The following is a 22588-nucleotide window of genomic DNA, read 5'->3' as shown; positions in this document are numbered from 1 at the left end:
AAATTAGCTGGGCATGGTGGTGCATGCCTGTAATCCCAGCTACTCAGGAGGCTGAGGCAGGAGAATTGCCTGAACCCAGGAGGCGGAGGTTGCAGTGAGCCAAGATCGCGCCATTGCACTCCAGCCTGGGTAACAAGAGCGAAACTCCATCTCAAAAAAAAAAGAACTATTGCAAGAGACTCTCCTAAACCACAACCCTGCAGTGAAGCCTGCTGCTATGATGACAGCTTTCCAGTAACAGACAGCCCTAACTGCAGCCTTGCAAGTAGCCTTACAACACCTCAAGCTTGCAGCCGGGGTCGCTCCAGTGAAGACCCTCTCCTAGTACTGGCCAGTGTACACTTTGCCACCTGTGATAAGCCCTGTAACCAGTAAACCTTTGTTTCAAAACCCTCACATACTTCTCCTTTTTGCCTTTAAAGGTTTCCCTTTGCCTCAGCTTCCCCGGATATGCCTGTGAGTAGTCAGAGCGTGCACATCTGGATTATAACCCTTCTGCCTAATCCTGAATAAACTCATTTCTTTGGAGGGCCACGCTCTGTTATTTTTGTTTGAAAATATCTGTTAAGCAATCAGGATTTTCCTTCTAACTCATATTTTTTATTCTTAGAAGCAAATTTATTTCTGTAATGATGGTGCCAAAAATTTTTATAGCTTTTTTGTGGCAGCCACTGAAAGAAAGTTTATTTTGAGTGTATTTGTCCTGGTTGGGAAATATGTGAAAGTGAGACAATTTCTCCCCCAGTGAATTCATTCAATTTTCTCCAATACTCAAACGTTTCCAACTCATAGATGGTTCCCAAAGATACCTGGTGATTTACATCTTATTGCATACTGGAGACAGGAAGAAGATATTCAGAAAATAATTATATTTGTTCCAGTGTTTCCTCAGTCAATAAGTGTCTAGTCGTTGCCATCTCTTGTCTATAGCACCTCTGGCCCTGTCCTCTCTCTTCTCCTCCATCTCATCAGCAGGGCTGCCCATAGAGCCTACAAATGCCCATGCCATGTGGATACCTGAAGAACATGCATATGGGTCTTCTCCCAAGAGTCAAGTTCACAACCCTGGCCATGTCTTTTGGAGTCACAGGGATAAGAAATGGTTTGAAGACTTTGGCATAAGAACAGTTAATTGATATGGCATTTCCCTAAGAACCCTTTTAGTTATAAAAGAACTAGAAATGTTTCTAAGTAAAAGATGAGTTGAAATCACCTTGAAAAGAGGCAATAGGGGGTGAAAGTCAAAGTCACGGACCCTGGAGATAGACAGGACTGGATCAAAGCCTGGTATTACCATTGCCCAGCTGAGTGACCCTTAGCAGGTCACACTGTGGCACCAAACCTGTTTTTCATCCTCAGAAACAAAGGTAACGACCATATACCTGTTGCATATTGGCTAATGTGAGGATGAAGTGAGATAATACACTGGGCCTCTGTGCTTGGCACACAGGAAGCACTCCACGAAGGTGAGGTGCAGTTGTTCTTACTGGGCTCTAAGAAAATACGAGCACGTTCTTTATTCCCCTGGTGAGACATGTGTCATCGGAAATTCTCCTCCCATCCATTCGTGGTCTGGTGGGGGTGGACAACAGAAAGGCCAATGTTGTACACCCTGCCAGAGCCTCTCCTGCCACTACCTCCTGATCAGATGGAACCTGTGGGCAGCTGGCTCCTCAGCCCCTCCTAGCCCAGGCCTGGATGTCCGGGGCTGAGCAAGCGACGCTGCCTTCAAGCAAGTGTGTCTACCTCCATAAAGACGCTCTCACAGGTTAAAGCATTGTGAAGCCCTGTCCGGGTGACCTTGGCCTGGACAGGGGATGGGCAATTCCTGGCTCTCTTCAGGTTGCCATTATGCATACAAATATATGCATATTTAGTTCAAAATTAAATGCGTTCCTAGCTAATATACATGTTGTCTTAGTTCAGACTGTTACAACAATTAGTCTGGGCAATTTATAAATAATAGAAATTTATTTCTCACAGTTCTGGAAGCTGGGAAGTCCGAAGATCAAGGCACTGGCAGATTCTACCCTGCCAGGTGGCAGGCTGGGCATCTCACCTGGACTTCCAGGCCCACTCCTTTGGCTTCCAGATGCATATGCTTATCTCTGGTGCCCACGTCTCCAAGGTGTCCCCCGGAGAGGTCCTTCTAGCACCCATCTACTCATGTCTCCCTACCATCCTACTTTCTACAACCTTCGCTGGCTCCCCGTTAAGCGTAGGAAAAGACGCACCTGACATTCATGACTCAGCTCTGCCATTTCTTTCCACCTTCACTGCTGGCGTTTCCCCACCATGGGCCCCTTTGTGCTGCCGCAGAAGGCTGTGACCACCTGTTAACCCTGAGGAGCCTCAGGCTCTCTCCCAGGGCTGCTCTGCCTGGGCTGGACTGTCCTCCCCTTGCTGAGGCAGCCAGAGTCAGATGTCTTTCTCCGTGAAACCTTCCTCAGCCTGCCCCACTCACCTTCTTGTATCTCCACGGCTCTGTCCAGGTTGCCATTATGCATAGAAAGATATGCATATTTAGTTCAAAACTAAATGCCTTCCTGGCTAACAGACATACGTTGTCTTAGTCAGTCAGGCTGTTACAACAATTAGGTTGGGCAACTTATAAATGATAGAAATTTATTTCTCATAGTTGTGGAGTCTGGGAAGTCCAAGATCAAGGCTCCGGAAGATTCCATGTCTGGTGAGGGCTGCTCTCTGCTTCAAAGATGGACCATTGTTGCTGCATCCTCATTTGGTGGAAAGCGGAAAGGCAAAAAGGAGGAAGAGATGGGCTCACTCCTGGAGCCCTTGTAGAAGGCCCTGATCTCATCCATGAAGGCAGAGCCTAACTGGTATGGTTTGGCTGTGTCCCCACCCAAATTTCATCTTGAATTATAGCTCCCGTAATCCCCATGTGTCATGGGAGGAACCCAGTGCATGGTCATTAAATCATGGGGACAGGCTTTGCAGTGCTGTTCTCATGATAGTGAATAAGTCTGGTGAGATTTGATGGTTTTATAAAGGCAGTTCTTCTGCATGTGCTCTCTTGCCTGCTGCCATGTAAGATGTGCCTTTGCTCTCCCTTCACCTTCTGCAATGATTGTGAAGCCTCCCCAGCCATGTGGAACTGTGAGTCCATTAAACTCTTTCCTTTATAAATTACCCAGTTTCGGGTATGTCTTTATAGCAGCATGAGAATGGACTAATACACTAATCATCGTCCAACGGTCCCACCTCTTAATACCATCATCCTTGGCTTTAAGATCCAACATGTGAATTTTGGAGGCACAAATACATCTGAATCATGACACACATCTATACAAATGTATATTTGCATACATATGTAAGCAAATATATACACATATGCATGCATGTATATATGTCTACATTTATATATATGTACTGTGAACTCCATGCAGGTGGAAATGTTTTGTTCACCTCTATTAAGTCTTGTAGGATTTCTCTATATACAATATATAAACAAATATCAATTACATATTTTTCAAATAAAAATGTATAAAAATATAAAATATAAGCATATGAAGACGATCATGTAATTTTGCCCAATGACACAAACATAGAAGTAGGATATGCAGACATAGATATATTGGTAAATAAGTGTATTGACATATAAATACATATATATATAAGTTTATTTTTCCCACATTAAAAACTGAACTTGTCCCAAATCAGAAAGGGAAAGATTTGAAATGCTGTCTCTATATCAACCTAGATTTTCATATGCACATCTACCTACCTCTGAAATCTCTATATTTAGTTCTATTAATGCATGTCCTTTCTTGCTCTAATTTTACATTATTTTAATTATTACATTATACTGTGCTTTGATAAGGTCGTTTCCTTCTCATTCTTTTTGTTTTTAAATTTTCATTACTATTTTTTCATATTTTCCATATGAACGAGAATCAGCTAGTTATAATAAATTATTTTTAATTATTTATTTATTTATTTACTTTTTCATAGAACCACCAAGTCCAATGCAATACATTTTGGTAGGAATTTTCATTGGGATTGCACTGAATTTATAGATTAATTAGGGCAAAATTGATGTCCTCCTGATTAAAAATCCTGAAATATCCTGTTTCTCTCTTTAGGTTTTTAGCTTCTGGTTAGGTGGTACAGAAGATTTCTTTATAAATGCATAGTGCATTACTTGGTAGATGTAATTTAATGTGTTTTTATAAATCTTGTTATTGTTGTGAATGGGGTAGTTTTTAAAAAATAAAATTTCTTATAGTGGAAAGTTTCAAAAGCATCTGCAATTTGTGGGGGGGCGTGAGGAATCCTTACGTACCCCAAACCAAACCGCAACAATCACTAACTCATACCTAATCTTTCCTTTCTATTCCATGTAATCCCTTTCCACCTGCCCAATTAATTTGAAGCAAATCCTGGATTTATTATTATTTCCACCAATGGCTCTTTCTTGTTAATTTTGGGTCTGACAACTTACTTAGCTTTCTTATTAGTTTTAATAACATATTGTTAATTTACTTTGCTTTTTCAGATAGAGACCCTTTCTACTTGATCTCTGCAGTCCTGAACATGGTATGTAACACAAGGCAGGACCTTAATACTTGCATGTGGTTGGTTCAAAATGAAATGTGTGACCATCATGATGACATCCTTCAGCTTGCTGTCATGTGACACCACCGGGCCCTTCTCCCATCCCACGACAGTCCTTAAACTCAAGTTCAGGTTCAGTGAAGTCTATGCTAGCCCCTGTGCTGTTTACCATTCCACAGACAATGCCTTCCTTGGCTACTGGGAAAAAAACATCCTGTAGTTTGAACCAATCTCCCCCTCTCCCTGCCTAGCCCTGGGTCTCAGTCTGCAGAGGCTGTGCCTTGGGCTCATTTTAGAGCAGCAGCAGCCACAGACAAAAGTGGGGCAAGGTTCACCTGAGCACAAAGCAGAGCCCAGCCTGGCTAATAATTTATGTAGAGCTTCTATTGCTCAGAATCTGAATCCATTATTCAGCTTTAAAACAGGAATAAACTATGCAAATGCAGCACACAGAAGTGCACACACAGCATATACCAGGCGTTGGCAATGGCTTGACCCACTGGAGTTTTAGAGAGAGACACCTCATTTCCCCTGCCTGTGAGTGTGTAGAAAGAGATAGAAACCTCAGCCATGGCACAAGAGCACCGCGCCACTGTTTTTCCTCAGACCTGGCCTTGGGAGACACCTTCAGTGGCACACAGCTGCAGAGAGGTCAAGGCTAGCCTCCAGGGAGAGGCTTGAGTCAGGCTGGCCTTGTCCTTCCCCTGAAAGAGAGAAACTATAACCTATTATTGATGCCATGCATATGTTAACATAAACCCCGTTTGTCAATTTTTGTTTGATATTTTGGGTCAGCACATTCTGTTACTTATTGGGTAAAGTAGCCATGTTTTCATTACTCTGATGTAGACCTCAATCAAGTAAGTCACTGAGAAGAGGTCTAGGCCGGGTGTAGTGGGTCACACCTGTAATCCCAGCACTTTGGGATGTCAAAGTGGGCCAATCACTTGAGGTCAGGAGTTCAAGACCAGCCTAGCCAACATGGTGACACCTTGTTTCTACTAAAAATGCAAAAATTAGCTAGGTGTGGTGACGGGTGCTTATAATCCCAGCTACTTGGGAGGCTGAGGCAGGAGAATTGTTTGAACCTGTAGAGGAAGGATGCAGTGAGCTGAGATATCACCACTGCACTCTAGTCTGGGTGATGGAGCTAGACAGCATCTCAAAAAAAAAAAAAAAAAAGAAAGAGGCTGGGCGCGGGGACTCACACCTGTAATCACAGCACTCTGGGAGGCTGAGGAGGGCGGATCATCTGAGGTCCGGAGTTCAAGACCAGCCTGACCAACATGGTGAAACCGAGTCTTAAAAAAAAAAAATTAAAAAAAAACAAAAAAAGAAAGAAAGAAAGAAAGAAAAAGATGTCTATACTCAGAGCTTATCTACTCCGCAGTCACGATTTTAGGGTTCTCATCCATAATACAGCTTTGAGCCTTCTCAGTTTTAAAAACTTGTCCTCATGGCAACTCCCATGTCATCCTTGACTCGGATCCCCCTCTGCTTCTCCTCTGGCTTTGGTGTGGCTTTCTTGGTTCTCTCACCCATAATGGAGCTGGCTTGGTTGTATGCCTAGGCTGGAAAGATTTAATCTCATTTAAAAAGTAGCTGCTATTTAATGCAAAGAGGGCTGGATTTGAAATCTGAAAACATGGGCTCAGGGCCTGCAAGTACAACCTATTGCTAGGGCCACGCTGGTGGAGTCATTTTGCGTCCTGGAACCTTCAGCGTCATGGGTAACACTGAACTCAGATCTTTGGTACCAGATTCAGGCAGGACGACGGGTATGCAAGTGTTGGGTAGGTTGTGTTGCGTATACTAATATCACTAGAACTGTGCCTGGCCGACATGCACCAGGACACATTACTTGTTAAACTACTGGAGTATTTCTGTGCCAGTTCAGAAATAGCTATCTTTCCAAGAGGCCCCACACCCCCAATGTTCTGGGGTTCTTCACTGCTCTGACTGCCTCGACCTCTCATTTACCCCTCACTGCATTCCCACTATCCTGCCACGGAAGGGTTAATGCCTGGCACTATTCCCAAGGCTCACAGTTTTCTGCCTTTGGCTCCAGGCAACACACATCTATTTTCAGCATTAACTGGACCTTAACCCCAACGTTAAAAATTAGAAACCGTAGAAGTTAAAATTGGCCACTTTAGGCAAAGTGTCTCTCCCTCTCTCTGAAAGTATGAATTATTGCTTCTACCTTCTGGGTAAGATGAACTTGATATAGTAGCCCCAATCTTGTTTGTTCCAACAGAATATTTCATACGGTAGAAGAAGGCTAAATTATGTGTTTTGAAATTCCCTGAAGCTGCAATTCAAGAAGTGTGTAATTAAGCCCTGACATTATTAAGGAGTGGAAAATATTTTTTCTTTCAACTTTTCTATGGTTTAAAAACTATTCAGGCTTTGGATTTTTGTGATAGCAGACTAGGTAACACAACAAATTTCTAGGAACTACTGTTAAATGGTGAATGAAAGTCAGTGAGTACAGCCCTTCTCTGGGGAGTAAGGAGACTTTCTCACAGCTTTGGACTGGCAGCAGGCATAGGTACTCCCTTCTCGGAGGCGGCCCTTGGAATCTGTGACAGGTGCGACACTCAGCCACAGTGCCTGGAAAAGATACGGTTCAGCCTTCAGACCCCTTCCTGGCAGGGGTGACAAGAGTGGGCTGTGGCAGTCATGAAGTTCATTGCTTCAGTAAGACCCATACCTCCTTGAGGCCTGCTTATGTTTCTCTAAAGAGATAACTTCACTAAAAGGTGAAGGCTTTTAAGGATAAAATCACACCAAAAAAAAGTATATTCTTGCATTGCTTACATGTTGTATTCTGTCCTGAGGGCTTTGATAACAAATTACTAAACACACGATGGCTTAAAAACAACTGAATTTTATGCTTTCGCAATTCTGCAGGTCAAAGTCCGAAATCATCTGTGAGCAGGGCCACGTGGGCCCCTTCTGAAGGTTCCAGGGAGAATCTCCCTTTGCCTCTTCCAGCGTCTGGCAGTTCTAGGCCTTCTTTGGTGTATGGCAGCATCACCTCCATCTCTGCCCTCTTCTCTGTGTCTCTAGCTGTCTCTTCTCTTAAAAGAACACCTTGGCCGGGCGCAGTGGCTCAAGTCTGTAATTCCAGCACTTTGGGAGGCCCACGTGGGTGGATCACCTTGAAGAGGGAGACCCAGGCTTCTCAGATCAACTTCCCCTTTAACCATCATGCTGCATTTCAATAAAAGAAAAGGTTGACGGACTGGCGCCTCCGGTTTTACCGTCCTGTAGGTGACAGGCTAGGCCTTGGGGAAAACTTTCCAAGAAGGCACTATTTTTACTTAAAACCAAACCATAACCCTTTCATATGTAATTCCTGAAACTGTAAACAGAGATCTTTTCACATATAAGTCCTAAAACCGTAAACCGGAACCCTTTCATATGTGATTCCTAAAACTGTAAACAGAGACCTTTTGGCATGTAAGTCCTAAAACTATGAACCTAAGATTCTTCCACGTGTAACATCTAAAGTATAAGCCTATGTAAAGGCTGAACCTCCCTTTGTTAGAAGAGCTTGGCTGTTAGGCACCTATGCCACCTTGCTCCTAGCTGAAATAAATTCCTTCCTCCTATATTTGGTGTCCGAGAGATCCTTTCCCGTGGCCGCTCCTGCTACAACCTGAGGTCAGGAGTTTGAGACCAGCCTGACTAACATGGTGAAATCCCCTCTCTACTAAATACAAAAAAGTTAGCTGGGTGTGGTGGCACATGCCTGTAATCTTGGGAGGCTGAGACGAGAATCGCTTGTACCTGGGAGATGGAGGTTGCAGTGAGCCAAGATCACACCATTGTACTTCAGCCTGGGCACCAAGAGTGAAACTCCATCTCAAAAAAAGAAAACAACAACAACAAACAGCTGCTATTGGATTTAGGGTGTCTCCTCAATGCAGAATGATCTCATCTTGAGATAACTTAATGATATCTGGAAACACCCTTTTTCCCAATAAGGTCACATTCACCAGTACTGAAGATTAGGATATGGATGTATATTTTGAATTCACAATTTAACAGATTATAGATGTAAATTTAAAAATTTCAGGAAGAGAATCTAAGGGATTGATAGCGATAGTTATCTATTTGGGGAGAAGGTGGAAAGAGAGGATAAGGTAGCAGGGGAGGAAGGAAGAATTTTGCATCTATTTTATTCTTAAACAATTTAAAGTTTTGAGTCTAGTAAATCTGTCACTTATTAAATAATTAAACAAATAAATCTAATTTAAAATGATAAAATGTTTTTAATTATTTATTTATTTTTGAGCCACTGTGTCCAGTGGTCAGTTTCAATCTTTCTTTTTTGACAGAGTTTTGCTCTTGTTGCCCAGGCAGAATGCAATGGTGTGATCTCAGCTCACTGCAACCTCCACCTACTGGGTTCAAGTGATTCTTCTATCTCAGCCTCCCTAGTAGCTTGGATTACAGGTGCCCACCACCATGCCTGGCTAATTTTTTGTATTTTTAGTAGGGATGGAGTTTCATCATGTTGGCCAGGCTCGTCTTGAACTCCTGATCTCCTCCTAATAACTTCCTCCTAAATAAGCTTCCTAAGTTGACTGAGATCTGCCTCAGATATTCAGGGTTCACAGCTATGTCAGCTAACACTTATGCTGAAAATGAGGACTTAGAAAGAAGGTCAGGAGTTCAAGACCAGCCTGGCCAACCCAACTCGGTCTCCCAAAGTGCTAGGATTACAGGCGTGAGCCACTGCACCGGGCCCAGTTTCAATCTTTAGCCAATGAAAGCCAAAACACAAAACAAGAATTCTTAACCAATCATGATGAAACATAGTAACTTTTTTTTTTTTTTTTTTAATAAAAGGAAGGAGAAGGTGTTGAAAATTGACATCTATTTTTACATATCATGGCAACACAAAGTGCCACGGAAATAAAAAGTAGAAAAATGGAAGTATCTTGGCCCATTGTCATTTATTCAGTAAGTGTGTCACTAGATCCAGAACTTGCTCTAAAAAAGGAGGAAATCAATGGCACTGTTAGAAACATGAATGACCAAGGGATCTGTCACATCCTTTCTTACTCATGCGACTTCCTTTTTTTTTTTTTTTTTTTTTTTAAAGAGACAGGGTCTCTATGTTCCCCAGGCTGGAGTGCAGTGGCTATTCACAGGCGCAATCCCACTACTGATCAGCACGGGAGTTTTGACAGCTCTGTTTCTGACCTGGGCTGGTTCACCCCTCCTTAGGCAACCTAGTGGTCCCCCGCTCCCGGGAGGTCACCGTATCGATGCTGAACTTAGTACAGACACCCGATTGGCATAGCTCACTGCAGTCCAGAACTCCTGGGCTCAAGCGATCCTCCCACCTCAGCCTTCCGAGTAGCTGGGACTACAGGAACGCACAACTGTGCCCGGTGACTTCCTTATGTGAAAGGAAAATAACTCTTGGAGACCCAAAATCACTAAGTGAAAGGTAAATAAGTCAAGCTGGGAACACCTTAGGGCAAACCTGCCTTCCAGTCTATTCAAAGTCGTCCTGCTCTTCACTGAGATAAATTCGTATCTGATTGCCTCCTTTGAAAAGGCTAACCAGAAACTCAGAAGAATGCAACTATTTGTCTCTTATCTACCTATGGCCTGGAATTTCAGTACCAAACCAATGTTCTTCTTGCATCTGTTGATTAATGCCTCATGTCTCTGCAGAGATTATATTAACATTTTGTTGTTAAAATAATTTGTTGTGCTGAGCTTCACTTGAGATGCTTAAATACCTTGAAACCATTTCCATTTTTGCCTTTACTCAAAGTAAGTGGTGAATGATGAATCTCTAATGAATTCATGAAGGCAAAGGCCAGTTTGTGAAAAGTATGGGTTAGGACGGTAAACGAGGAGGTGACACCATTTTTTTTTTTTTTTTTTTTTTTTGAGATGGAGTCTCACTCAGTCACCAGGATTGAGTACAATGACACAATCTCTGCTCACTGCAACCTTTGCCTCCTGGGTTTAAGCTATTCTCCTGCCTCAGCCTTGCAAGTAGCTGGGATTTCAGGCAAGTACCACCATGCCTGGCTAATTTTTTAATTTTTTGGTATTTTTAGTAGAGATGGGGTTTCACTGTGTTAGCCAGGATGGTCTCAATCTCCTGACCTTGTGATCCGCCCGCCTTAGCCTCCCAAAGTGTTGGGATTACAGGCGTGAGCCACTGCACCTGACCGGTGATAACATTTTAATAGTTTCTCAGAAGCTATGCTCCGACCACCTTGGGCACATGTCATGAGGACCTCCTGAGGTTGTGTCACACAGGTACACTCCGTAACTTCGGCAAAATAAACTTCCTAAATTGACTGAGATCTGTCTCAGATATTCGGGGTTCACAGCTATGTCAGCTAACTCCTTATGCTGAAAATGAGAACTTAGAAGGAAAGGGCAAGAAGAGAACCAAACTTGCCTTTTCCCTTTTTCTTTTCTTTTTTTTTTTTTTTGAGACTTAGTCACACTCTGTTGCTCAGGCTGGAGTGCAGTGGCACGATCTTGGCTCACTGCAACCTCCACCTCCTGGATTCAAGCGATTCTCCGGCCTCAGCCTCCCCAGTAGCTGGGACTACAGGAGCGTGCCACCACGTCAGGTTAATTTTTTGTATTTTTAGTAGAGGGGGCTTTCGCTGTGTTAGCCAGGATGGTCTCGATTTGCTGACCTGTGATCTGCCCGCCTCGGCCTCCCAATGTGCTGGGCCAGGCCCTCGCCTGCTGTTTGAATGAGAGCACTTACAGTCTCATTTTGCACGTGGCTGCAAAAACTGGGTAGAGCCTCCTGCAGCGAGCTGTATCAGCGTTCGGATGCACCTCTGAGGGCGTGGCCTCCTCTGATCCAATCAGCTTGTGGGCTGAGGATCACGTGATATAAAATGTGGTCATCCCTGCCTGAACCTGGGCAACTGCCCTGGGTGGGTGCCGGTACAAGGGAAGGCAATTCTTCAAGCAATAATCTTTTGGCAGTCTCCCTCACCTCTCTTCACCCCTGGGTATTTTTTGCATTGCTGAGTTTTAAATGATGGGGTGTGATGTTTCCTCAGCCTATTAAACTTCATTGTGTCATTTTTTAACTGCTTCTGAGAAACTATTAAAATGGTGTTACCTTCCCTTTTATTGGCCAAAACCACACTTTACACATACTGGGCTTAGCACTCATTAGAAAGTAACCACTTAGTTTGGGTAAAGGCAAAATTGGAAGTGGTTTGAAAGTATTTAAGCATTTCAAGTGAAGCTCAGCACAATGCATTATTTCAACAACAAAATTTCCATGTAGTCTCTTGGAAGAAAAACATATCTTAGCAAAGTTTTAGGACTTCAAATCTTTTTTGTTTTGTTTTGTCTTTGCTTATTTGTTGTTTACATGTACAGATCTGTGAAATAACATCTTTTTTTTTTTTTTTTTTTTCCCAAAGACAACAGGTTCTAACTTTAGTACTTCCTGAGCAAAAAGAATTAAGCTTGCAGAAAGCTTCTCTTCCTGGCTTTCTGATATCGCTGCAGGCAATGCTGCCCTTGCTGGAAGGTCTCCACCAACCATATTAGCCTGCATGTCTATGTCCCTTTGCCCCGGTTCCTAACTCCACCCACCTGCCCACCACACCCTCACACTTCCTCTGCCCAACCAGAATTGCCATCAGGGGCCATTGGTCCAATCCCAAATGCTAGTAGCAGAACTGAAAAGCCAAAGTTTGAAGGCAATGTCTCCTTCCATGAAGTCCCCTGGGAGCAAATTTTCTGGAAGACTCACCATCTCAGAAGTTACACAGCTCTAGACAACCCCTATTCTTTTAAGGGAAAAGTGAAAGTCTGGACTTGTAGGTTTTCTCCACCAGTTTTCCCATCTCTACAAGGCCGGGAGGAGATGTGTGACCTCTCTGGAACTCCAAAGTTTACTTTCCCTGCGTTTTCATGACTTGTTCTCAGCTCTTTGAACTGCATCCAAGTGCCTAGTTCATGATGCCGTAATTGCTCACCGGGGACAAGTGTAGAGCTCTATTTCATATTGTAAAATTCATTGCACCTGTATATCACATAATAGCTCCACTAAGACATGTGTGCATTACATCAGCTATGATTCATTCCTGTGATCTAGTTTAGGCCACAATCTGATAACACAGACCAATTATTTAAACTGTTAGAAGATGCTTAACTGGCAAAAACAAATCTTTATTTTTCCTTCCAATCCTAGTCTAAACCACACACACACACACACACACACACACACAGACACACATATATGTATTCCAAATACTCTACTTTTAAACAACAAAACTCGGGAGAATAGGATCCAAAATGTATTTTCCAGACCCAGCTTGGATGGACTTCAGGGTCATTAACAAGCTATGCCAAGCAGCGTATGAAATCGGTGAGATAAGCTTTGATGCATATTAGCTGTGGGACCTTAAACAAATGACTCATACTCTCTGAGCTGAAGTTTTATCTGTGAAATAGGGATAGCAAGACCTGTCCCTAAGGACTGTTGGGATTAAATTAAATAATAAAAGCTCCTAAGTTAGTACTCAATATTAGTGCAGTACATATTGTTTTTTTTTCCCTTTCCAACCATAGAAAATATCGATGTGTTAGGCAAAGCAGGTGTCTCCTGGCCATGCCAGTTGACCTCTCACTGTGACACAGCTGAGGCTTGATTGGGATTGGCTCTTCTGGGTCTTTAGGGGCGTGTCTTGATTGACATCAACCAATCACAGTTATCCTGTGTTAGCAGTTATCAACAAACTGCCAAAGCGCAGCCTGGCTGCAGGGATTGAGTTAGGGGTGATCCAGGCAGTACAAAGCTCAACCATTTATTTTTCCCCATTTGGGCCTGAGCAAAGAAGCTGTGGCTCTGGTTACTGTGAAGGCCCACTGGAGCACAAAATCAGGGACAGAAAAGGGTGGAACAAAGAAAATTCCAACAGACAGGCGGGAACTCTGAGCAAAGTCTCAACAGGACTCCTTTTATAGGACGATCTGCCATCCTCAAATACAACACTTCTGTTCTGGGCACCCATAAGAACAGAATGTCCCTCGTCTCTGGGTTTTTGATCCAGAGCAGCAAGAAGGCAAGAATGGAGCTGAATCACATAGGACCCATTCTAGCACTTCCACCAGTTGAGTCTTTTTGAATGGATTTTAAGACCACATCCTTTACACTAGCTGTGTGAGCAGAGCTTTTACTGTTAGACACAATGCAATGGAACATGGCTGATATGGGTTAGCTCTGTGTCCTCACCCAAATCTCATCTCGAATTGTAACCCCCGCGTATTGAAGGAGGGATCTGTAATCTCCACAAGTGGAGAGAGGGAAGTGATTGGATCATAGGGGTGGTTTCCCCCAAGCTGTTCTCCTGATAGTGAAGGAATTCTCATGAGATCTGATGGTTTTATAAATGATAGTTTTTCCCACTCTCTCTCCCTCTTCACGCTTTTCTTGTCTCCTCTCTCTCTCTCTCTCACCTGCTGCCATGTAAGATGTACCTGTTTCCCCTTCTACCATCATTCTAAGTTTCCTAAGGCCTCTTCAGCAGAACTGACTGAAGAGGTCAAGGCAACTAAACCTCTTTTCTTTATAAATTACCCAGTCTTGGCAGTTCTTTATAGCAGTGTGAGAACAGAGTAGTACAATGTTTATATCTATTTTTACTTGATGGCATGAACCACTGGCAGAGCATTAAACCTTTGTGATCTCTCCAGACCACGAGAGTGGGTATAACACTTTCAAGACTTTCAAGACTGTGCCCTTTAACCCAGTAAGCTAACTTTTAGATACATCTCCTGAGACATAGCCCTAAGAAAGAAGAAGACCGTCTTTGTGGAAATGTTATTATAGCATTATCTATTTATATATTTTGATTAAAATTAGAAAAGCATTACTCTTAGGTGTAAAAACTGGTAGTAGCAAAGGATGGAAAGTGAAATATATTAGCTCATGCCTTCCACATGACTGCTCCATGGCCTCACGTCCCAGAGGCAACCACTGTTAACAGTATTATTAAACAAAATTCTTATATAAATGAATACATTGGAGACATTTATGTAAAACACTTAATTTGTGATTCAAAAATATTTAAGGGAAGCTGGCTTCAGTGACTCATGTCTGTAATCCCAGCACTTTGGGAGGCCAAGGTGGGCAGAGGTCAGGAGTTTGAGACAGTCTGTTCAACATAGTAAAATCCTGTCTCTACTAAAAATACAAAAATTACTTGGGCATGGTGGCACGTGTCTGTAATCTCAGCTACTTGGGAGGCTGAGGCATGAGAATTGCTTGAATCCAGGAGGCGGAGCTTGCAGTGTGCCGAGATCATGCCGTTCTACTTACTCCAGCCTGGGCGACAGAGTGAGTCTCCATCTCAAAAAAGTTTTTTTTTTAAGGGAATATCAAAATGATAAGGAATCCACTAAATTATACTGCAAGTAAAACAAAAGAAAACCAACCAACCAATTAGCACTAAAGCAACCTAAGCGCCATCGGTCTGGAAGAGGTTGATGAATTTGATATCATCTAATGGAATGCTATACATCTGTGACAAGGAATGAAGAAGGCCTACATGTATCTTAATAAAAATGTGTCTAAGATGCACCCCATATGCCATTAAGTGAATAAAACAAGTTACAAAATAATATGTACAGTATCATTCCTTTGCAGTATAATGGTATGGTTTGTACTATTCTATAATTTTCTTAAATCAATGCATTTTTGATAAATGGAGATATTTTGGAAATTATGTACTAATATTAATTGCTGATGTCAGAAGAAACATGGAAAAAAGTTTTCTGGACTGAGCCATTATCCGTGTTGCCACAGCTGCTGACTCAGCGATATGGTTTGGCTCTGTGTCCCCACCCAAATCTCATCTTGAATAGTAATCCCCACGTGTAAGGGGAGGGGCTCAGTGAGAGGTAACTGAATTATGGGAGCCGATTTTCCCCTTGCTGTTCTCGTGATAGTGAATGAGTTCTCACGAGATCTGATGGTTTAAAACTGTGGCACTTCCACCTGCGTGCTCTCTCTCTTCTGCCACCAGGTAAGACAGACCCTGCTTCCCCTTTGCCTTCCGCCATGAGTGTAAGTTTCCTTCCCCTCCCGCAATCTTTGTAAGTTTCCTTCCCCTTCCGCAATCGTTGTAAGTTTCCTCCCCAGCTATGTGGACCTGTGAGTCAACTAAACCTCTTTATAAATTACCCAGTCTCAGGTAGTTCTTTATAGCAGTATGAGAAGAGACTCATACAATCAGTTTCCCTCCTTAGTCTCAGCAGGATGCTGCATACCTGACCTGGCTATCGAAATCTCTGTAAGCATCTTTAAATTTTATTGAGTCTAAAAGATGCTAGAAGGGATCCGAATAATATGTGTCAGGATCCATCTTGATTCCTGATAATAAACAATCAGTGACCAGTGTTTACAAGAATTAATAAAGAGAGAATTATTGCCAATATTGCTTGGCAAGGCAATATTGTAGAGAAAATCACTAGTCAATTGTATTAAAATAAAAGTCAAGGGTATGAAAAAGATGAGGAAGTAAAAACAACAAAAGGAAAAAGGACCCATAGTTCAAAGATGTGGCAAGTACATGTGAGAAAAACACATGGGAAAGAAGCATTAACAAATAAAAACTCTCATGAGCTAAAGAAAGAGTTAGCCTTCAGGTTGAAAACGTTTATTGAAGCAAATGCCAATTAGTTAAAAGAGTGCAACACTGAGACTTAACTTTCATGCTGCTGGTAAAGACATACCTGAGACAGGGCAATTTATAAAGAAAAAAAGGTTTAATGGACTCACAGTTCCACATGGCTGGGGAGGCCTCACAATCGTGGAGGAAGGTGAAGAAGGTGAAAGGCACGTCTTACATGGCAACAGGCAAGAGAGAGAATGAGAACCAAGTGAAAGGGGAAACCCCTTATAAAACCATCAGATCTTGTGGAACTTATTCACTAGCATGAGAACAGTATGGGAGAAACTGCACCCACGATCCAAATATCTCCCACCAGTTCCCTGCCACAACATGTGGGAATTATGGGAGCTACAATTCAAGATGGAATTTGGGCAGGGACACAGCCAAACTGCATCATCAATGAAACAAGGGACTTCAAAAGAAACTAGAGCAAATGTCTTTTGATGAAAAAGGAAGAGATGTTACAAATTTTCTTCCATGTGTTCCTTAAAACATGCAGAAAGATATCGCACCTGTGAAAGGCAAGCGGGCAGAGAAACAACAGCGAGATCAGGCAAGAATGTGAGAAGATGAGAAAAGCACAATAGCAGAATTTAAAATCCCAGATGGAAGCAGCAACAACAGATTCAAGGCTGCAGAAAACTGGATCAGTGAAGTAGATGATGCATGTGAGAAACTCTAGTACCTAAAAATAAAAGTCAAGGGTATGAAAAAAATGAGGAAGTGAAAATAATGGGAGGAAAAAAGATCCACGGTTTAAGGAAGTGGCATGTACATGTAAGAAAGTACAGAACACATGGAAAAGAAGCATTGAACAAATAGAAACTTCCTTGGGCTAAATAAAGAGTTGACCTTAGGTTGAAAAGGTTCACTAAAACAAAGTCCAATTAGTTAGAATAATGTGATACTGAGACTTAGCTTCATGACATTTGCATGTTTTAGGCACAAAGAAGGGAACTAGAGCAAACAGGAGTAGTAGGTAAACAAGAGCAACAACCGCAATAAAAACAAAAAGTCAGGTGACCGCAATAAAAACAAAAAGTCAGGTGACCACAAGCAGCCAGTCAGACTTGGCTTCAGACTTCCACAGAATCAAAATCCAGCAGGCAGTGGAGTCATGTCTTCAGAACTCTGAGAGCGGGGATTTTTCAAAAATGCTGAACAAAACTGACTACATAATATGCAGATCCTAGGCAGAGGCTCGGCAGCAGATCACCTGAGGTCAGGAGTTCAAGACCAGTCTGGCCAATATGGGGAAACTCTGTCTACTAAAAATACAAAATTTGGCTGGGCTTGGTGGCATATGCCTGTAGTTCTAGCTACTCAGGAGGCTGAGGCAGGAGAATTGCTTGAATCTAGGAGATGGAGGTTGCAGTGAGCCCAGATTGTACCATTGTACTTAGGCCTGGGTGACAGAATGAGACTTGGTCTCAATAAATAAATAAATAAATAAATAAGAAAGAAAGAAAGAAAAAGAAACCGTCTAGAGAATTTAAAAGTCAAAACATCTGGACAAGAAAGTTAAGAGAGCAGCTGAATATTAGAAATGTAGAAGAAAAAAGCTCTTTATTTCTTCATGTGTGCAAATTCCAAAGCACCTCTTATCAATAAAAATACTAGTCAAAAAAATGATAAACATCAGAAAAGAGGATAATATAGCAAAATGGAGAAAATAACGTTTCAGTGTCAGACAGCAGAGACAGAGAAGGCATTAATTGTCCTTTAAAGCAACTCAGAGAAGTCCTCTTATTTTCTAGACATCCCAGATACATGCTTGCCTGTAGAATGTAAGCAATGTCAGATATTGATGAGGCAAATTTTTGCATTCTGTCTAGAAATTGTCTGAGGAAGCACTCCAAGTCATCTCCTCCTGTCAAAAGTTCTGGGACACATAAGTGTGGCAGGGGCAGTGTCTGCACTTTTGCTTGGAGGGATGCTCAGACCTCATGATTCAGCAGATGCAGTGCTTAATTGGGAAGCCACTACCTTGCTGGAGAGCAGTGAAAGAAGCCTGTTTAGCTCACCCAGCTAGTGATTCTGTTCCATCATGGGGCAAGCTGAACATTTATGCCCAGCCTGCAGCCAGAATGTGATGGGTGAGAAGGGTGTTTTCAGAGTCCATCCCTGCCCTCTCACAAGCCCACTTTGTACATCTCCTTCCCCAATTCCAGAGGTGCAGCCCACACCCCAAAGGCTGTTTTGCTCAATGTTATCCTTACATTCACTGTGTTTTCCAGCCTCTCACATCCATTCGTTTTATTTACACATCTAGAATCCACTTCATCCTCTAAATTTTATGCACTCATTTTTTTTTCATGTTTTAAAAAATTTTTTAGGGATGGGATCTTACTCTGTCACCCAGGCTGCAATCCAATAGTGTGATCATGGCTTGCTGCACCCTCTCAATTTGATGAACCAATTGTTTTTAATTATTTAATTTTTAGGGATGGGGGTCTCACTCTGTCACCCAGGCTGAAGAGCAGTGGTGTGATCATAGTTTGCTGCAGCCTCAAACCCCTGGGCTCAAGTGATCTTTTTGCCTCACAGCTGGAACAAGAGGCACACATCAACACATCCAGCTAAGTTTTAAATTTTGTGTAAAGAAGAGATCTGGTAATGTTGCTCAAGCTGGTTTCCAATTCCTGGCTTTAACCAGTCCTCCCACTTTGGCCTCCCAAAGTGCTGGGATTATAGGCATGAGTCACTGCATTTGGCCTAATGCACCAAAATTCTCCCCAAGCTTCAAATAGCAGCTGTGCTTTGTAACCACATTGAGCAGGGCCAGCCCTGGAAGCATCCCCTTCCCTGCCAGCCCACATCTTTAACCTCCAGTTATGGAAAAAAGTCATTGCTGGGACGTCTTTTCCAAAGGAAAAAGCCTCAGTTTTCAGTTTCAGACTCTTACTTGTTTTTGGTTACAGGAAATTTCTATGTCTTTGCTAATTTGCCATCTGTTTGTCAACTGGTGCATTTTTCACTAGCTCAGGGCCTTTCCACACAGGTCCTGAGGACTCTGGTCAGGCCCTGCCTCCTTGGAGACACTCAGTGAAGAGGGCCAGGTATGGTACCAAAGGTCTTGGTCCTGCTTAAGTTCTGAGATGACACTGGCCATGCTAGGGGATGGGGGTGGGAAAAGAAGCTCCCAGCCCTGCACCCTTGCCCACCCTTCCTTCTTAGTCCTGCAGCTGGGTAACTGCTTGATATGGTTTAGCTGTGTCCCCACCCAAATCTCATCTGGCATTTCTATGTGTTGTAGGAGGGACCCAGTGGGAGGTAACTGAATCATGGGGTTGGGTCTTTTCCACGTTGTTCTTGTGATAGCGAATAAGTCTCATGACAGCTGACAGTTTTAAAAATGGGAGTTTCCCTGGACAAGCTCCCTCTTTGCCTGCCGCCATCCATGTAAGATGTGAGTGGCTCCTCCTTGCCTTCCACCATGCTTGTGAGGCTTCCCTGGACATGTGCAGCTGTAAATCCATTAAACCTCATTCTTTTGTAAATTTCTCAGTCTCGGGTTCGTCTTATCAGCAGCGTGAAAAGGGCCTAATACACTGCTATTCCCACAGGGCTCGTCCAGGCCGCCTCTCTCCTGAGCTTGTATTCTGACTTTCTGAATACCATTGTTCTGCCCCTGAATCTTGGCCTCTTCTCTGACCCTAAGGCCTCTTTTCTGGACTCCTCCAGAAAGACCTTCTGCCATCTTCTGTCCATGGATCCACTGTGACCTTAACACACCTTAGGACACCACTCAAGTTGGCTTTCCAAGGGTTCAAGTCTCTTACTCCAGTTTGGACTGGACATGCTGTGTGTATTTTCCTGCCTTGCCGTATTCTGAAGTCCTAGTGCCATCTGGCCACACCCCTTCAGGAGTTCTCTGTGTCCTACCAATGACACTGAGGCACAAGCAGATGCCCTTTGAGAACCAAGGTTGAGTCATTCTGAAGACAGTTCATTGTCACCTCTTTCATGGATGTTTCTCTTTCTCTCTGACTTGCTTAATTCTCCTATTTCTAGGCCACCTGCTAGAATTTTCAGCAGGAAGTTGGGCTACTGCTCGAGGTGATGGGTCCCCAGGGACTTTTCTTTATCTCTCACACGGGACACCCCTTGCAGGGAGCCAAAAGTGGGTTCAAATCTAGTCTCTGCTAGCAGGAATGACTTGGGGCAAGGTACAGAACCTCTCTGAGCCTCAGTCACTCCTCTGTAATAGGAAAGTAATAACACCAACTTCTGGGTTATTGTGAGGATTAAACGGGGTTGAACATGTAAGAACACACGAGAGACTCAGTAAATGTTGCTTCTCTTTCCTTCTCTGCCACTTCTCAGGGGACTGCATCTGGCTATTCAGACAGGGACACAGAGATATCAGCCTCGATTTTTTAAACACAGAGTGACTTTGATGTGAAGGCATTTTATATTTGTGAAATATTGTTATTTATAAAGCAGAAATAATTACCTTAGTGAGTTTGGCAAATATTATTATTTTTGCATTTTCTGAGATACACATTCATGCTGCTGTGGGTAGTGCAAAGTAAAAAGCTACATGGTTGAGAATTTTATGTAATCAGATTCAAGAAGAAAGCAAGCTTCTCTCTGGCCTTTTACAGCATTTTAAATGTGAGGTTTATCTAGACAACTGATTGTGAGATACCTTGAAGCACAAAAAGATACAGAAATTGGTTACATTTAGTGAGAGGACACATGGATGGTCATGAAGGGGTGGAGACCACAGGGGAAACAGTGTTTTTGAAATACCGTAGAGGTGAAATCTGTGACCATCTAAACATGAAGCGAAGAGGGCAAGTAAATATAGATTTGTGTCTCTGGGCTCTCAGCGGAATCAATCTAGACTCTAGCCGACAGTTCTTCACATCCTGCAATTAGAAAACAACTTGCAAACTGCAGAAATCATATTCTTGGGTGAAATCAGGCCCTTGGATACTGCCAACGTTTATGGAGATGCTACTGCCCTTGGATTAAAAGCTTCAAAGCGGTTTAAGCACCAATTAGTCTTCCCTGCCCCACAGCTCTGAAGCTTTGCTCTGATTATATTCTGTAAGTTAAAAAAAATTTTTTTAAAAAGAAGTTGAGGTAAAATTTGCAAAGGCAAAGTGACATAAAATGGGGCGAATACATCCCTGCAGATCTGAAACAACCTGAAAAGGGCAGCCGCATCCAGCGAGGCTCTAATCCCTAATTCACGCAACTCAAAGATGAGGCGAGTCACAGAGCATTATGCACAGACACATTTTGGGGTAGAGAAAACAGAGTGTTGTCTACATGGTCAAAGGTCAGTGGGAAAACCATTAGAACTGCAAATAGTCTTTTGTTGTTCTGGGTGCATTCTCTAAAAGATGATGACATGCAGAGCAGGAGTCAATATGAAAAGACAGTGCCTGAGTCTGCTCTTCAGATGATAGTTCCAAGAAGGTGGAAACGCCACCTTTGTGCATGAAAGCTGGAGGACACTGAGACCTTTCTTTTGTGAACAATTTAGACTAAGCTTTTTTTTTTTTCCTCTATTGAGATAGAGTCTTGCTCTGTTGCCCAGGCTGGAGTGCAGTGGTGCAATCTCCGCTCACTGCGACCTCTGCCTCTTGGGTTCAAGTGACTCTCTTGTCTCAGCCTCCTGAGTAGCTGGGATTACAGGTGTGCGCCACCAAGCCCAGCTTATTTTTGGAATTTTAGCAGAGACGGTGTTTCACCAGGTTGGTCAGGCTCGTCTCGAACTCCTGACCTCATGATCTACCCACCTTGGCTTCCCAAAGTGTTGGGATTACAGGCATGCGCTACTGCGCCTGGCCCTAGCCTAAATTTTTTTTTTTTTTTTTTTTGAGATGAAGTCTTGCTCTGTCGCCAGGCTGGAGTGCAACGGCATAAGCTTGGCTCACTGCAACCTCTGCCTTCTGGGTTCAAGCAATTCTCCTGCCTCAGCCTCCTGAGTAGCTGGGATCACAGGCACACGCCACCATGCCCAGCTAATTTTTGTACTTTTAATAGAGATGGGGGTTTCACCATGTTGGCCAGGATGGTCTTGATCTCTTGACCTTGTGATCCGCCCACCCCAGCCTCCCAAGGTGCTGGGCATGAGCCATCACACCTGGCCCTAGCCTAAGCTTTTTGTAATGAACCATAAGAGGAATGCCATGAAAGCCTGGGATTGTTATGATTTAGAATCTCTGAATGGGATATACTAAGCTGTGGGAAGTGCTAGTCAGGATCTATGGGGTATTCAGCCCAGAGCAGCGAAGTCCCCAAACCAGCCTCCTCCCACAAAGACTTATTCGTTAGAGATCATGAAAAGTGTAAAGTGA

The 22588-nt window shown here is 43.0% G+C and overlaps 1 long non-coding RNA gene across 1 annotated transcript; it reads right to left on the bottom strand.

Annotated features, from left to right (window-relative positions):
* Window positions 1–7926: 7926 nt before the first annotated feature.
* On the bottom strand, window positions 7927–22016 carry LOC108310705. The gene is made up of 3 exons (XR_001827878.2): window positions 22005–22016; window positions 10537–10541; window positions 7927–8239 (listed from the first exon to the last, which is right to left on the bottom strand). It is a non-coding gene; the product is annotated as an uncharacterized LOC108310705 (long non-coding RNA).
* Window positions 22017–22588: the final 572 nt, after the last annotated feature.

The sequence above is a fragment of the Cebus imitator genome, unplaced genomic scaffold (genome assembly GCF_001604975.1).
Source record: "Cebus imitator isolate Cc_AM_T3 unplaced genomic scaffold, Cebus_imitator-1.0 Scaffold106, whole genome shotgun sequence".
Taxonomy (NCBI): domain Eukaryota; kingdom Metazoa; phylum Chordata; class Mammalia; order Primates; family Cebidae; genus Cebus; species Cebus imitator.
Note: the sequence above shows the minus strand (reverse complement) of the source record. Positions and strands in the feature narration are given on the sequence as shown.